Source organism: Pleurodeles waltl, chromosome 5 (assembly GCF_031143425.1).
Source record: "Pleurodeles waltl isolate 20211129_DDA chromosome 5, aPleWal1.hap1.20221129, whole genome shotgun sequence".
Lineage (NCBI taxonomy): Eukaryota > Metazoa > Chordata > Amphibia > Caudata > Salamandridae > Pleurodeles > Pleurodeles waltl.
In genome coordinates, this window is record NC_090444.1 from 1,192,771,118 (window position 1) to 1,192,789,586 (window position 18,469).

General features: G+C 45.3%; 1 protein-coding gene across 1 annotated transcript in view; it reads right to left on the bottom strand.

Moving 5' to 3' along the window:
• PDSS2 (decaprenyl diphosphate synthase subunit 2) overlaps positions 1–18,469 on the bottom strand; it is a 613,264-nt gene that overhangs the window by 478,261 nt on the left and 116,534 nt on the right. The window lies entirely within an intron of this gene.

The following is an 18,469-nucleotide window of genomic DNA, read 5'->3' on the forward strand; positions in this document are numbered from 1 at the left end:
CAGGGATTTTGCGAGCAATTTCAAAACAGCGCTGAGAAGGCACTAAATAATTACTAACTGCAGTAATTCTGAATAATGTGGCCCTCAAAGAAACACAGCACAATTATGCCATCACTAAGAATTACAGGATAGTGTTTGTAACTTTAAATAGCCAACATTCTGAAGTAGTAGAAGGAATACTTTCTCGGGAGCCATTTTGAAATAGAAATAAGATTTCACTAAGTACACACTGGGAAGAAGAGTGGCACCTGTGAGTTGAAACCCATATTATTATAAGAATATATAACACTTTTCTTTACTAAGCTCTGAATTTGCCCTTCGAGTTGAAAGAAATAACAAGCATTGGTATAGCTAATAGATCTCGCCTTTTAGCCAGAACTATTGGTTTTGCCAATGTCTTTAAACTATGCTGTAGAGCATTATGGCTGCTGTGCAGCATGTTGACACGGTATACTAAAAGGGTGTTATAAGCTTTTTTTGTTACCTTATGTTTAACTAAGAAGACATTGGGCCTCATTTCGACTTCGGCGGACTGAAAAGCCTGTCTCCCGAAGTCCCGTGGTCAGGTCACCGCCAGTGCGGTGACCTTCCTACATCCCCTATAACGAGTTTGCCACTGAACCATGAGGAAACAACCAACAACAGTGGCAATGTTGAGGTGCACAGGGTGCAATAGCACCCATCGTGCTTTTCACTGACTGATAAGGCAGACAGTGAAAACCACAACGGGGCTGTCCATGGGGGTCCCTGAACTGTCCATGCCAAGTGCATTGGCAGTGCAGGGGCTCCCATGGGGCCCCCTGCACCCTGTCTCCACCAGCTTTTACATGGCAGTGCTACCACCATGTGAAAGCTAGCGTAGAGGGGGGTCATAATCCCCAGGGCGGCACTGCATGGAGCGCTGCCCTGGCGAATTAAAACCGTCAGCACCACCAGTCCCTCCAGTGGAGGAAAACTGGCAGTGCTGGCAGTCCAACCGTGGCCAAACCACCACAGTCATAATGTGGCAGTCCGACCGCCGCCAAATCCTAGGACCGCCAGACTTGTAATGAGGGCCATTATGAACAACTGAACGACCATATTTAAAAAAAGAGTTATCATTCAAAAATGTCTTCTAGTTTTTTGTACATAGGTTTGAAGTTCCCTGGGCTTTTCTGGGAGCAACTCTACTAGTCATAGCAGCAAGGTTTCCCATGTCCGTGTGTGATAAGCGGCTCCAGTCCAGGTTTTTTTTGTTTTCTTGGAATTGTGCGACTTGTAGTCCTGGTTTCATAATGGAATAAAAAGGACAACAAATCCCAAAAACCTAGACTGGACCAGCCTGTCACACATGAAACTGTACCATTATAAAATCAGGCTTAAAAGTCCCAGAATGCAAAGGAAAAACTTGGCGGGATGAGTGACTTATACGTTGACCTGGGAAAATGAAGCGCTGAACGTTATGTTTACAGTCTGCTTAACCCTTATGGCAAGACACAATTTTCATTGCACATGGTGCTCTTTCAGCTCTAAATTCCTTCGAAACAAGACGTCTTGGGGTCAAACCAAAGGGTAGATTTAGAGCTGACATATAATTTCATGTCATAGGACACACTGTATCCAGTCCTCGTATTTTCTGATGCAAACCGTTGTTTTTTTGAGGTGCGATTGCCCAAATGTCTTGGAGTAATGAAACCAAGACTACAATTCCCAGAATGTATTACGTGAGATATTGTTACACTTTGTTTTTGTTGGTCTGCTCAGAAAAACATCTCAGAGCCAATGTGCTGTGGAGAGGAGTTTAGATCCCTACACCTGCACTGTGACCAGTTCATCATTATATTTAGTATGGACTCCACGGTAGCAACACTTTGCGCCAGCCACACCCTACCTGACAACCGTTCTAATCCGGTGCGGATAAAACTGTTTCCCGACCTGCCAAGCCCACAGATGAGCATGGAAATGTGGCCTTTTGGGAGAAAGATCATGTGATAACGAGGGTCTTTTGAGTGGTGGGTTTTTACTTTTGAAGTATGGCATTCTAGAGGCCACCTAGAAACACACATTCTTCAATTTTCATGGCCAAATCAGTTCTTAACATTTTTACATTAAAAATAAACACCAACATTGTAATTCAATGTCTGGTCAGACAAGTCATGGGACATAGTTGTCTACTGGTTCGGTAGCATGACGGTCCCCTACAGCCAGGCGTGCTTTAACAAGTATCACACTGGATTCTGGGACTTGTAGGTTACTTGAACATAATGACTACAATGGCATAATAAATGCAGGACAGTGGGTACCAGAGCTCTTGAGTTTCTACCGTCCATGCTTGAGTATCTTTTCTAGTCCAGGTTTGTTTTCTTGTGTTGTGGCACTTGCAACCTGCCTTTAAACAAGTATTAAACAAGACTACAAGTACCAGAATGCAAAGATAGCAAGGCAGCGTGTATTGTAAGCACAAGGGGAGATCAGGAATGCCTGTAAGGGGTAGGGGCGGGGCATGGATACTGTCCGATAGAATCATCTTCCTCCCGCAATGAAAAACCTGTTCATTTAATGAGGGCCACGGCTAGGCTTTTTAAAAACTCCACATTTCTCAGGGGATGGTCCAGAAAGGAATCATTCAAAATCGTATGTGTTGCTTCAGGTGCAAAACACCAAGGCACAGGTGAAGCATGTGCCGCCATAAAATGTCTAAAAGTATTTGGAAACGCCATTACTTGCTGGAAAAGGTCTACAATATGCGTGAATCTTTGTATGGCTGAAGTGATACCACCCTACCTCCATTGACACACACAGGTAGGAGGTCTTTATAGTTAAAAGCAGTACAAGCTGATGTCGGACTGGGACTTCACTGCTGCTCCCTGAGGCTGAGCCCGGGGAAAAAGAAAAAAATAGTGCGCGGTAACTAACACAAATGGCCAGAAGTGAAAGCCTACAAGTAACGGACAGTTGCCATGGGCGTGAGCAACACACCAAAAGGAGGGAAAGGGAGTGACAAATGTAAGCGATTCACCACAGTAGAGCAAGGATTTTCCAAGGGCGCACAAAGGAACAAACAAAAAGTGGTGGGTGTGCTCTGAGCCCAGAGTAGAAAACAGCATGCCTCAAAGACACAGCACATGCACTGCCTAAGCGAGCCCTAAAAACAGCAATATTTGTAGACTCTACTAGGGGTGTGGAATCAATAGCAGTAAACTAAACACATAGGTATCATGTTAATGCTGTTTCTGGAGGGAAATGTGAAATATGTGTATGCTACATATGTACGTTTTCCTTCTGTACCTAATGTATTATGGAATTGTGCACACAGTAGTACATCGAGCATAGAAGTTTTTGGTGCATACGAGTTTATTCCCTCTGCAGTAGAGTACAGGAATGTTTGCTGATATAGAAGACAGGATTGTGATGGTATTTTAAATTACTACATATAGGGTATCCAGAGTATTACTAATCTAGGAAGTGTCTTACCATACCTAACCTCTCTGATAATACAGCCTAGGTAACTTGCTTGACAATTGTTTGACTGTATTTTTATAATTTGGACGCACGGCTTATAAACACTACTTTCCTGAACTGAACAAGACATCTAAAAAGGACTTGCTTTCCAGCAGGAAGACACACAGAAGAGACAAGCACTGAAACACTACGAGCTTCCCAGTGGTGTATGCTTGCAAAGAAATAAACCTAGAGGATGCTGAACATGTAGGGTCTGACTCACAAAGTAATTTCTACGTGCAAGCTCAATTTAGATGGGGAAATGTTTTGATTTATGAATGTAAATGTACATTCTGTAATTACAAGTTACACTTGTAAACCCATTTACTAAAGTCCTATTACACCAACATTAAACTAATATGGTGTAATAGGACCGGGAAGTAAATAGGCAGCCATGGGGAATCAGTGTTCCTGGGGGGGGGGGTACCCTTAAAAGTGGACCGCCACATACTGTAGGATTTGTGAGCCTTTACCAAGTTTCATTCGGTCCATCCTCACCTTAAAAACGATTGAAGATTTGCTCATGTCAAGGGAGAAATAACCACATTTTCTGGGTGGTAATGGACAAGGTGCCCCCAAAATTGCTGAAGGGGAGGGGGGAGGCTTTCTTTACAGGAAAACATTATTTCCTGCGAAGAAGAAAAAAAGTTTATAGTCTAAATGCACATTCGGTGAACGCTTACACAACACTCAGTTTAAGATTCGGGTGTCCCTGAAAATCCGCCGCTGCAGGAGCATACCAAAAGCACCCCACGAGTTATTTGAGGATTACAAATAATCTTAAATCTACGCCCAGAAATAAGAGCAAAAATACAGATGTAGAGTTACAGTTTATTTTGTGGGAAGTGGACCCAAATTTCACCTAGTACATTTTACATGCACAATATCCTACCATGCTCATACTAGCAAGGGGGCAAGCTAAAGGAAACATATTTTGTTGTAACACTCACACAGTCCAAATTCACAAGCCGCTTATCGCGGTAAACCAGACATAATTAAATTGATGAAATCTAAATCCCAGGCGCAAAAAGCCGTAGTGCGTTTTATGGAAGTGTGAAGGTTGGGGAAAAAAAACCTCAACTCGATGCGCCGTATTTCTCCACTCTTTCTCTCTCTGAGGAGCTACATCAGACACAAAAAGGTTGGAGAATTCCTGGGTTTTTGAAACGTTAGTTTCCATGGTGACCAGCGAGGTCTTCCTCCTCGAGCTTTAAGCACAGATGGCTAAGAGTGGTCAGGTCTCTCTGCCAGCATATCGCGGGGAACGAAACAACCCCCTTTCCCCGTATATTTGTATCATAATTTAAGAGTATAAACCAGAAAGAAAGCAGAGACATTTGAGTTGGACCACCAGATTAATTTCCGCCACCCCACCCATGTTGTGCCACCCCGTATTAAAAATGAGCATTTGAACAGCGTGCCCACTGCAGTGTGTACAGTCAAGGGCCTTTGGCACGGCTCGTGCCAAATGTTTTCTCACAACTTGCCATGCAAGGCACGTAACCACAAATATGAACCTGCTTCGGAAGAAAAAAAAGGAAGCTAGGTGGAACAAGATCACTGCGCATTTGTCGACTTGACGAACTCCTTACATCCATCTGATTTTAGGATTGGTTAACCACTTCATATTTCACTCGCAAAGAAAGTAAACACCCTTGGTTTTGGGGCGTTTCAGTAAAGACATGTCTATTTAAAGAGCAGCCTCTCGGTTGACAGAAGTAAGTGAATCAAGAATTACAATCTGCACCCTGTACTATAGTACAAGGTGCAATGCCAGTGGCTGCAGGTGGTATGCACTGGCACTCTGTGTTTTTGGGACCGGGACCTATTTTTCATCATCAGACTTTGACACACTGAAAACACTGCTAAGCAACGGCAAAGACAGTAGGTCTTGGTTATGCAAGCTACTAGCTTTGTTAATGTTTTTATCCATAATGCACGGCTGAAAGTAAAAAAAAAAAAAAGAAAAAGCTGGCTGCGTCATAGTGTCCCTGTTTAATTGCTGATGAGAGAGCAGGGCAGGAGGGGGCAAGCAACAACATGGAGAGGGACTGCAAGCAACACGGACTGGGGCTGGGGGTTGGGGCAGAACTAAACTAAACTAAAAGAAAAAGTACCTCCAGACGGACGAGCAGTGAAAGGACACAAGTACTTGGGCTGTGCTCTATGAGAGGGACAAACACACAGAGGATGTGAAGCCAGCATGCGCTGACCAAAGAGAAGCAAGGAAATGAGAACTGGTAAGCAACGGACGGGTTCTAAGCCCATTATAAGCAAATAAAATGTCTACGCAGCAACATCGCTTGTGCTGTCTCAGGCGAAACCTAAAAACAGGGTTATCAGTTACCAAGAGAAAATTAAGGGATGAAGAGAACCTTGCAAGAGTGAGGAAGAAAGTCATCTGAGGTGGAATCAAAACTAAGAAGCCTTGGGATTCTGCAACACCAACAGCGGGCTCTTTGGGTCCTGGCACTTATGGTGGTTTAAATTAAGCACTGATTAGGTAAATTTGTCAGTGAACTCGAGGTACATCTAAATATTTGATTACTTAGTCCTGCTACCCTCTGCTTCCTCTTTCTTTGCAGGCTCTCTCACAAAAATACAGGTAACATGCACATGTATGTAGATCATACACTGGCCCCAGAATCCCCTCATGACCGCTGGCAAGCTGAAGTTATCCAACTTTTATCTTTTATTGGTTTCATGCAAAGAACGTGAGGAGGCGCCAGCATGTCAGTGCAGGGTTTTTTGTGTGTCCATTTAGGTCCTGCAGGGAGAACAGGCCCACAACAGACAATGCAGTGCAACTTTTTTGTTTTCACTTATCTTGTCCCACTAATGCGCACATTCGTAAAAGGGTCTGCACTTAGTTTACTAAATGCATACTAAACAGTATTCCACGTGCTACTACATCACAGGATTTGAAATTGAAGATTGAGGGGTGTCACTTTACTGGAATGTAAAGCGGTTGCTCTTTAGACCCATACAGCCACCAAAATTCTGCAATATTCACTGGTCAGAACGGGCCAATCCCCCTCAGACACACTTGCTGAGGGAATACAAAGTGCTTGAACACCTAGAGTGTCTTGTTTAGTTTGCAAGCCACAGACTTTGTTCTGTGTGAACAAACTAGGGGGTTGAATGCGCTTCATGGCAGGCCTCTAACTTCATTCTCCAAAGTCCTCTGCCCTGCAGAAGCCTGTCAACAGTACCCATTGTTGCTGAGTCTGGAGGCTGGACAGAAGGTTAAGCAATCACTTCCTGGGTAGTATAGCTTTTTGGGTCAAGTTACAGCCATTCTTTCTCGTGTTTGGCATTCGAACTTTTGTGAGCTGCTCCTAGCATTCTTGACCGAGCCTCCTTGGACCTTGGAGGTTGTGGCTTTCAGCTGAGTGGGCAGATAGAATTTGGTTGCGACCACAGTCATCTACAGTGGTCACAAATGGTTGGGTGTAAAGCTGCTGCTATGTCACCTAATGCTGTCACCTACTGCAGGAATTCATTTGGTGGCTCTGTCTCCACTCTCCCCCCTTACCTTCTGTGGGCCAGACATCACTTTCACACACATTTAATGAAGGTGTTAAATTAATTAAACAGAGTGGTCTTCATTAAAATTTTAAACTTGTTATAGTATTACAAATGTTATAAGAATTCAATATAGAGTAATTACGTCACTATATACACAACTGAAGAGCGATAAAGAAAAGTTCATTAAACAATTAATCAAAATTATATAGCACTATAACAAAAAGACTGCTCAATGCATAGCTCTTTTCAAATTAATAAAGCTAGAGTACTTATCAACAGATTTCTTCATATCCAAAATATTCCAGTCTAGTGTGTCGACCTTTCGGTTCAAATTGCAAATAATGCTGAAAACTATAATCATGAAAAACGGGTACAAAGGTCTCCTCAAAGTCACTATGCATACTACACTATGTTCAAATTCGAGTCATCTGAATAGTAACAGAGCCAAAAGTTGGAACTGTTGGAAGTGCAGAATAGAAACATAAATAAAACCAATCTCAGGGCAACCTGGGAGGCATGCAGTGAGGAGTAATAACACTTAAAAATAACTTATTTTCGAAAAAAACAGCACAAGAGAGCCAATCAACGACATTAGGTGCTCAGGAACCCTTATGTGAAGCTAAACCCAACATGGTGCCTATAAGGATTTGTCAAAAGCAATCAGTGTCGGTTCAATTCATTTCACGCTTCAGAATCTGTATTGCACATAGAACTTGGAGTTGTTCCCAAATTAATTTGCTGGTTAAAAACCGGAGTCAGGCCAAACAGCGTCAATGCCTGAGCAAGAGTGAACCGAGCACCGCCTCCATCTACTACGACTGCAATTGTAAACTGAAGAGGGCAAAAACTCAGGTGGTTCAGATCAGTCCTAGAATCAAGTAGAGGTCGCGGAACGGCCCACTAAAGCTACAGAATGAATTAAATCCAACTTATGATCAAAACACCAAATACCTCTCTGTAATTATGGTTACTGAAATTATTCGTGTCAAAACTGATTATGCCATCAGGGGAGGTTGTGCTTCTGATTTGCACGTATTGTTTAACAGTACCCTCTTTCTTACAAGACTTGAGTTTCTTCATACATGCAACAATTTTATTAATTTGTTCATAAATTAATGTAACCAGAAAATGATAATGCACTAACCTGCTATTAGAAAGTTTCATAATTAATTGTAGATAACATCAGAGTATTGAGTCTAGAAACAATGTCTCGCAGTTTTAGAAATGCTGCACTCGTACAAACACCGGGCCCTTGGACAGGAGCAAGATACTAGAAAGCACTGACAATAGGTAATAGAATTGCTCCCCCAGTTCTGCACTTTTTTAAGGCAAAAGTCATTTTCCGGACCTGCTGAAATACAACTGAGCAACCATACCCTATGTGAGACCATTCAAGGCAATAATTCAGATATGGAACAAATGACCATCTTGTACATACCACCATGCATTCACAATGAGCGAAGGGGAAGCCAAACAGTGGCCCATGGAGATAGATAAAGGCGGATTTAAGTCTTAAATCTTCCTTAAGACTAAGGTAAGGCATGTAATTTATGTCTTAGATTAAGAAGCTCTTGAAGGATTGGGATAATCTGAGGATCAGCCTGACAAGCACTGGTTGTTCTAATCTCTCTGTAAAGACACCCATGGAAAAACATAGCAATTATCAAAGTGGAGAATCAAATTTCTTTTGTGGAATGAAGCAGGGGGTGAAAAATTACTTGCAAGGCCATGTCTCGATAAATATTAATATCAATTATGCAATCATATATATATATATATATATTTTTTTTTTACAAGAAACGTTGTGTTTAACCACCTAAAGGCAGAGGATGACTTTTTGGCACCCTCCGGTGTTACACCGCAGCGCTCGCTGCGGCCGCGGGCTCAGGTTGCCGCGGTGCGGCACGTTAATTTTGCCGCGGCCGACGCCCGGGCCGCGGTAGACGCCGAGGCAGACACCCAGGTCGCGGGGGTTGCCGCGGCTCCGGCGAGGGCCATAAAGGCTCCAGGGAGCCGGTCTGGGGGTCACGGCGCTCGCCGCTCCCCCTTTTTCAAGTTCTGCCTTAAAGGCAGACGCGGCAGAGCCTGAAACCCCGAGGGGGTTTCAGGCATGGCCGCACACAGCGCATTATGCGCTTAACATTTATTTCTCTTGCATGTATTCACCTGCCCACCACCACTTACCGATGTTCCTAGGACAAACCGAACCCTTACACTGGGGGTTCTTTATACTTGCCTTTTTTCTCTTCCCAGCATGCTTACCACTTCCTCTCTACCCAGCATGCATTGTCTAACACACATACCTAATTCATTACTGTTTTCTTTTCCCCAATCCAAGATGGCGGTGTTCTACTTCCTGTTTCCTGTCCAGGGGTATTTAAGGGGATTCCAACTGCCTGTTCATTGCGTTGCAACACTCCTTGGTGATAGTCACGCTCCTATTTGATATCCTTCTGCGAATCCTGTCTGTTCCTGATTTGCTTCGTTTTCCTGCCTTCCTGAACTGCGGTCCTAATACCCTGGTGTCCTCCTTTCGTTTCAGGGAGTTCCTGTGGAGGTTTTTTACCCTACTGGGGTTTTTCCTCTGGGACTCCTTCTGGAGGGCACGGACTGTAGTGGTTCGCTCATACCAAACAGCACCGTGGCTACCGGAAGGGGTCGCCCCTACCTCGGCCAGAGCAGAACCCGTCGGAACAAGGACCGTTCCCCTACGCCTCTCCGCTGCGAGGGTAAGACCGTTGAGAACCGCGACAGATTGCAACGCCCACAATTCCTGTTGCAGTCCGGAACTATGGATAACCCAGTGGTAAACACGGAACCTACTAACCAGGACCTGCTGGCGACGATACAACAACAGGCTCAAGAACTCCAGCAATTACGTACTGAGAATACTGTTTATCGACAAACCTTTGCCTCCAGGACCACAGATGTCCCTGCAGTAGCCGCCTCTACACCTCGATTTTCCGGGGATCCCACCACATTAAAAGAATTCCTGGATGCCTTAACGGTGTACTTTGCCTTTCGCCCCTCGCAATTTGTACAAGATAAGACCAAGGTGGGGTATTTGATTAGTGCCTTATCAGGACCAGCCTTGGCCTGGGCCACACCTCTAGTAACCAGAAACGATCCCTGTCTATCTAATTATTCCACCTTTATCACTACTTTTAAACAGATGTTTTAACGCCCTGGACTCGAGGCGTCAGCAGAAGAGGCTCTTTGCGAAGTCCAACAAGGGAGTCAGGATGTATTACAATACATCACCCGTTTCAGACAATTAGCTGCAGAAACAACCTGGGTGGAACGTACCTTGGTGACACTCTTCCGTAGAGGTCTAAGAGAGGACATCAAAGATGAACTAGTACATTCTGCCAGGATAGAAAACCTCAAAGGTTGATGGACCAAGCACTAACTATAGAGTATCGGTTAAATGAACGACGAATGGAGAAAAAGAAGAGTCGTTTGCCTTTTCACTCAGTACCATCTCGTCCCTTCGCCCATCGTTCCGAGGAAGCCCGCCCTGAATCCAAAGGGAATACCGAGGAAGAGCCCATGCAGATTGACACAGCTCGCGGACCTCTATCCGCCAGCGAAAGGGAACATAGACGAAGGAAGGGGCTTTGCCTATATTGTGGTGCAGCTGGTCACCTAATTCGCGCCTGCCCCATTCGTCCAACCAAGCCCTTGGGAAACGCCAACTCCCGTCCCCAGTAAGAAGGGTGAGGACGGGATATCGTGATATACCTTCTATTTGCTCTTCCAGGGAGGAAGGAACTGCTCTTTTTCTCTTACCAGTTATCCTCCATTTAACTGATGGCCGCGAAGCAAGAACTTTGGCTTTATTGGATTGCGGAGCCAGTGGCCTATATTTAGATGAAACCTGGGCCAAAGAACAACAAATAACACAAATACCCAAAGAAATACCAGAACAGGTACATACTGTTGATGGGTCACTCTTGGCCTCTGGACCGGTACAATACACCACCCCTACTTTCTGTTTACAGTTCGGTAAACATCAGGAAATTCTCTCGTTTGACTTAATCTCATCACCACACCATGTCATGATCCTGGGAATTCCATGGCTTACACGGCACAATCCTTACATCAACTGGGAAACAAAAACCATTTCGTTATCCTCCCATTTTTGTCAACACCATTGCTATCCGGCCGGGGATTATTGGTCCCCAAAAAGTCTCTCAACAGCACCTGCCCAGGTGGGAGGATCCATTAATGTTTGTCAGGGAGTTCCCAGACAGTATCAGGACTATATCGATGTATTCCAGAAGCCAGAAAGACCTGAATTGCCACCCCACAGAGAATACGACTGTGCCATTTCTTTAGAGCCAGACACTGTAGTTCCTTTTGGGCGGATGTACTCCCTCACCGAACCAGAGAAACAAATTCTGAAGGAGTACCTAGATGAGAATCTACAAAGTGGGTTAATAACTCCCTCCTCTTCACCCGCCGGGGCTCCTCTTTTCTTTGTACCAAAGAAAACCAAAGACCTGCGTCCCTGTATCGACTTCAGAGGGTTAAACAGGATCACTATCAAAGACCGGTATCCGCTACCCCTCATCAAAGACATCTTAGAAGCAGTCAGAGGAGCCAAGAGGTTCACTAAGCTGGATCTCCGAGGAGCCTATCATCTGCTAAGAGTCAGAGAAGGTGATGAGTGGAAGACCGCCTTTAGAACACCTTTTGGTCACTACGAATATAGAGTAATGCCCTTCGGACTCACTAATGCCCCGTCCATCTTTCAAAGATTCATGGATTCTATCTTTTCTGATCTTTTGCAACAAACAGTGGTAGTGTATCTTGACGATATCCTAATTTATTCGGTTCATCCAGAGGAACATTCCAAACACGTCCGCCAAGTCTTAGAAAGACTCCGACAACATCATCTGTTCTGTAAGCCTGAAAAATGCGAATTTGATCAGATAGAAGTGAAATATTTGGGATACTGTATAGACCAAACCGGAATTGCCATGGACTCAGACAAAGTACAGGCTATATTGAACTGGCCATCTCCTTCTTCCATCAAGGAGACTCAATGTTTTCTGGGACTAGCCAACTTCTACCGGCAGTTCATAGCAGACTTTGCCCAGAGAACCAGCTTCATTACTCAAACCCTCAAAAAGGAACACCTAAAGAAAGGTTTTTGTTGGACACCAGGCGCTGAGTCAGCTTTTCAGGACTTAAAGAAAGCCTTTAGTCAAGCCCCTATTCTTCGACACCCAGACACTAGCAAACAATTCATTGTTGTCACAGACGCCTCAGAAAGAGCCATTGGGGCTGCCTTGTTACAAAGACAAGACGATGATGACCTAGAACACCCTGTATTCTATCGATCCCACATTCTATCTGATTCTGAGCGAAACTATTCCGTGCTAGAACGCGAATTACTCGCCTTAAAGGTCGCGTGCACTGAATGGAGACACTTTTTGATGGGATCAAAGGAGCCCTTCGAAGCCCGGACCGATCATAGAAATCTACAGTGTTTAAGAAATTTCCAGTGCCAAAATAGCCGGCAAGCTCGATGGGCCTTCTTCTTCAGCCAGTATGATTTCTATATCACCTACATCCCTGGTTCTCAGAACATCCTGGCGGATGCCCTGTCCCGACGTTATCCTGGGTGTGGTGATTCCGCGGTTCAAAACTTATTCGACAACAATAAAATCATAGGGGTAGCACAGACCTTTTTAGATCAAGTTAAGTCTGAATATGCCCGTCTACACGAAACAGAACTAAAGAGGTTACGTCCACAGCTGCACATAGATCATGACTACTATTATCATGATAAGGCCCTGTTTTTACCCACTAAAACAGTGCAAATCGAAGCCTTACACATGTGCCATGATTCTCCTATTGCGGGTCATCGAGGAGTGAAAGCGACTCAAGATCTTTTGCTTCGCTCTTTCTGGTGGCCAACTCTCAAGGCTGACACTGAGGCATATGTGTTATCCTGTCCTACATGTGCTCAAGCCAAGACACCCCGAACCAGACCTGTGGGCTTACTCCGCCCATTACCTGTTCCCCCAGGCCCATGGCTTACCATATCCACCGATTTTATGTGCGCCTTACCTTCCTCAATGGGAAACCACGTCATAATGGTAACTGTGGACTCCTTCACCAAGATGGCCCACTTCACGGCCTTGAGAAAGTTACCCACGGCAAAGGAGTTAAGTCAGGTCTTTACTCAAGAAATTTTCAGGCTACATGGGCTACCCCAAGTTATTATATCAGACAGAGGTCCCCAATATATCTCCCGTTTCTGGAACCAATTCTGCAAGATCTTGGGGATCCAGGTGGCCTTGTCATCCGGGTTCCACCCTCAAACCAATGGACAAACAGAACGACTCAATCAGGGTCTCGAGCAGTACTTACGTAGCTTCTGTAACGCTACACAAAGTAATTGGGCTCCCTACTTACCGCTTGCCGAATTTTCCTATAATAACTCTCTACACAGTGCCTCTAAAGTCTCTCCTTTCTATGGCTCCTATGGTTTCCATCCCAGGGCCTTCCCAACTCCCCTGAGAGACAACTCCAACCTTCCCGCCATCTCCTCTTTCGTTCGACAGCTACGGGGTATACAGCGAATTATCCATTCTAACCTTGTGTCCACCAAGTCCCGCATGAAGACAATAGCAGATAGGAGACGCTGTGCGGCTCCTCTATATCAAGTCCATGATAAGGTCTGGCTCTCCTCTAGATTCCTACCTCTCCGACTCACCCAAAACAAATTCAAGCCCCGCTTTTATGGTCCCTTTCTCATTCTCAAGAAGATCAACCCAGTGTCCATGCGTCTTCGCCTACCTCGGACATGGAAGATCCACCCAGTATTCCATGTCTCGCAACTGAAACCTTACCGTCCTGATCTCTTTCATAGGCAGTTGCCCTGTCCCCCTCCTTTGTTGGTTGACAATGTGCCTGAATACGAAGTGCAGGAGGTCTGTGACTCTCGATTTTTCCATGGGCGCCTCCAATACCTTATTCATTGGAAGGGGTACCCTTTGAGTGAGTGTTCCTGGGAGGATGCCTCTTCAGTCCATGCTCCTCTTTTAATCCGCCGCTTTTTTCGGCTCTTCCCTAACAAACCCGGGGCCTCGGGGAGGGGGCATACTGTTACACCGCAGCGCTCGCTGCGGCCGCGGGCTCAGGTTGCCGCGGCGCGGCACGTTAATTTTGCCGCGGCCGACGCCCGGGCCGCGGTAGACGCCGAGGCAGACACCCAGGTCGCGGGGGTCGCCGCGGCTCCGGCGAGGGCCTTAAAGGCTCCAGGGAGCCGGTCTGGGGGTCACGGCGCTCGCCGCTCCCCCTTTTTCAAGTTCTGCCTTAAAGGCAGACGTGGCAGAGCCTGAAACCCCGAGGGGGTTTCAGGCATGGCCGCACACAGCGCATTATGCGCTTAACATTTATTTCTCTTGCATGTATTCACCTGCCCACCACCACTTACCGATGTTCCTAGGACAAACCGAACCCTTACACTGGGGGTTCTTTATACTTGCCTTTTTTCTCTTCCCAGCATGCTTACCACTTCCTCTCTACCCAGCATGCATTGTCTAACACACATACCTAATTCATTACTGTTTTCTTTTCCCCAATCCAAGATGGCGGTGTTCTACTTCCTGTTTCCTGTTTCCTGTCCAGGGGTATTTAAGGGTATTCCAACTGCCTGTTCATTGCGTTGCAACACTCCTTGGTGATAGTCACGCTCCTATTTGATATCCTTCTGCGAATCCTGTCTGTTCCTGATTTGCTTCGTTTTCCTGCCTTCCTGAACTGCGGTCCTAATACCCTGGTGTCCTCCTTTCGTTTCAGGGAGTTCCTGTGGAGGTTTTTTACCCTACTGGGGTTTTTCCTCTGGGACTCCTTCTGGAGGGCACGGACTGTAGTGGTTCGCTCATACCAAACAGCACCGTGGCTACCGGAAGGGGTCGCCCCTACCTCGGCCAGAGCAGAACCCGTCGGAACAAGGACCGTTCCCCTACGCCTCTCCGCTGCGAGGGTAAGATCGTTGAGAACCGCGACATCCGGGTTACCTCTGCAGCTCGGAGAATATCAAACAGCCCCCAAGGGATGGGTGTGATCAGCCTCCCCGGGAAGGGAAAATTAGGTGGCCATTTTGTTTTTTGGTCCATTAGCAAGGACCCACTAGACGCCAGGGATTTTTTTGTCTGTGTGGGTGTGAAGAGAGTCAGCCACCCAAGGCCTTTCAACGCCGCCCTACCTGCCTTCCCTCGGGTCAACAATTATTCATTTACATCTTCCTTCCTGATTGGTCTCCGTGGGTGAGGGCAATAGGCCCTAGACAGAAGGGATAGTGAGGCAACTATTTTGATTTTTGAGTTTGTGCTGTGTGAGGCCTGTTGTGCAAGCACAGGCAGCCTAAACCTTAAAAAAAGTTCATTGGAAAGAGGAGATTCGTCTCTTTCCCTTTCCAACAATGCCTTTTATAAACAGATCCATGTTTGAGGATTGGGACAGAACCATGATCCACAAGCAGAGATCTCTATACATACCAGGGGTGACTTGTTTTGTTTGTGGGGCCAGCCCCCCTGGGATGATCAGCCTTCCCTCTTTTGCAAATATTGTAGTTTGCACTTTTACCCTTCAGAGCGATGGGGCCCCCAAAGATAAGCTCACTCTTGGAATGTAAACATGGGAGCCATTTTTCATGTAGAAATTCTTTGAATCAGATAAATGCAAGTTTTGAGACTGTTGCTGTTATCACACTTTACTACACTCTCACAGCATTATAATCTATTCTTTTAGTCTACAGCACACATGTACACACACACAGCATTCATTTCAACATGTACCTCTAAATTATACCTACGCAAGAATGTTTTAGATAATAAACAGAGATGGCATCTCATTGGCTGGCTGCTTCTGAGGCTCTAACTCAAATAATGAAGGAGAGCTCTGAGGAAGGATCTGATACTGAGACAGCATCAGAGGGAGACGGTCAGGGAGCTCCATCTCAGACTGATTTTGCAGTCAGAGTTCCTTCCGATGACAACTTATCTTTCATTGATCACAGGAACACTGCCATGAGAGTTGCCATGTCCCTTCGCAAGCACAAACTGCACAACGGAGAGCTAGCGACATGATAGACCAATGTAGAGTGCAGGTACAGGCAGAGTACTCACTTGGTAGAATCATAATTTAGTTCAGCAACAAAATTCTCCATTCACTGAGGATGACAAATGTAAGGACAATACAGCAAATTTTTGCCTGTTTACTACTTCTATCTTTTTCTGGTTGTAGAGTTCCTTCAGGAAATTGTGCAGCAAACAAATGTGTGCTGAACAGCTTTTGAGGGAGGTTTGCGACTCTCGGGTATCTCACTCTAGGACACGCCTGTGGACTGCCTCTTCACTTGGACTGTTCAAGATATTTCTGGGCCTAGCACCAGAGAGTTCAATAGCACACAAACCAACCTTACAATCCTACTGGTCTACTCGTAAGGTTTGGGCAAGACCCCATTTTGCCCCAGCGATGAACAGTGATAGGTTTCTGATTTTGCAGCATATGCTGCACTTCAATGACAATTCTGCTGCACTGCAAAGGGACCACCCAGGCCATGACAGGTTGTTAAAAATTCAGTCTCTCATGAGAAACTTGTCTGCCAGGTGTCCAGAGATTTATACTCTTAGAAAGAATATCAAAATGAACAAGTCCTTGATCTCGTACAAAGTGTGACTACTGTCAGGCAACACATACCTAGTAAAAGTGCTTTTTACAGCATAAAGATGTGCACGGTGAACAAGATTTCTACTAGTAATGTGTAGAGCTTGCAAGTATATACAGAGAAAAACTCTGCAATAAATCCTGCAGGTTGTCATTCATTGTTAGGAGTTAGTGAGAATAGGGCATGGGAGCTTGCCCAATCTTACCTTCTCCCTTCAACCTTTACTGGAGTCCAACTTTTTAGTGAAATGTACAAAGCTGGCCCTGTGGCTTGCGGACTACTGGAAAGCTACTCCTAATGTGGAAGGTTCCAAATGTAAAAACTAGAATGTTATGGACTGTATTATGCGTCCTTGTGATAAATTATAGGCAAACTCACACAAACAAAAATGGATAAGAGCAGGAACTGAGAATACACCTTCGGTAGACCAATACACAAAAGAAAAACATGAAACGATAGCCATGATTTGTTGGTTGGGGAGATGTTAAAACAAAAAAATCGGCTAAAATATTGATGCATTTTTGACCTTTGAAGAAATCGCTGGATTTACTCGAAACAGCTTCCCCAGGAGGGGGAGCATTTGAAAGGCACCTGCTTAATAAAAGTTCATGGTCTTCCTGCATCCAACAGGGAGGCACCAACATACACAGCATTCCCCCAGAGAAGTTGCTTTTATAAACACTACCACTGATCAGGCATTACCATTACGATAATTACGTTGTTTGGTTGATGACAGTGCTCCTGAATAGTACTATATTGGGCTTTGTATTGCACCGTATGGTCTTTGCAGCGAGAACTAAGAATTGCACACACAGGTTGCAGTTCTCACCGCGAGAATCAAGAAATGCGCTGCTCACTTTATTTTGTAAGCCAATACAGATCATAAGAAAATGGCAAAATTACCAAAGATTTACATCCACTTTCTGTGGTTTAAGAAAACTGGCTAGTGATGAACCCGCTGAGATAAAGTGTGCCACCTTACAGCTGAGAGAGCACAATTGAAATGTAGGCTGACTCCTGGATTGGGTAGGAATTATGATCCCCATCTCCTCCAAGGAGGTGCGGACAGCAGATCCAGCGGCAGCCCTCACAAGGGCGCAAGCCATGTACAAAAAAAGAGGAGAGGGATTACCCAGTAACAGATGTACTGTGTGCCTGCAAGTCCAGGGGTCAGGACCAGGCTGAGTGAAGTTCCAGGTGAGGGGAGGAATCACCAGATCGGCACTGGAGGCATGAGGGAAAGTGCAGAGGCCAGTGAGGCAAGGCAACAAATGATATTCCATGTGCAAAGGAGAACTAAAGGCTGAATATCTGGGTCACCGATGAAGGGAGGAACAACTCTGAGGCATCTAAAGAGAGGTCTATGAGAGGCGGCACTGGAATCATCAAGAGCGGTGTGATCAGAAGAGATGGATGAAGAGGAAATACCCATGTGCAGAGAGAGTTCTTTGTGTAGCAGTGCATGAGAACTGCTACTCCAGTGGTTGAAAATACATTGCAGCTAGCCATGAAAATGAAGGGCGTTTGCCCACCGAAGCAATAACTGGAGAACAACATGACTTGGCTAGAAAACAAGCACCACAAAGACGTATGACAAAGAGAGCAGAAGGCTCGGCATCACTAAACTACAGAGACTCAGGATCAAGAGGTACAGTGGACGGAGATTTGTGTTGCATGTTAGAATCAGCCAGAGGCTGACAGAATAATACTGTTTGGGGCTATGAAGCAAACAGGAGAATACAGGGAGTGCAGAATTATTAGGCAAATGAGTAT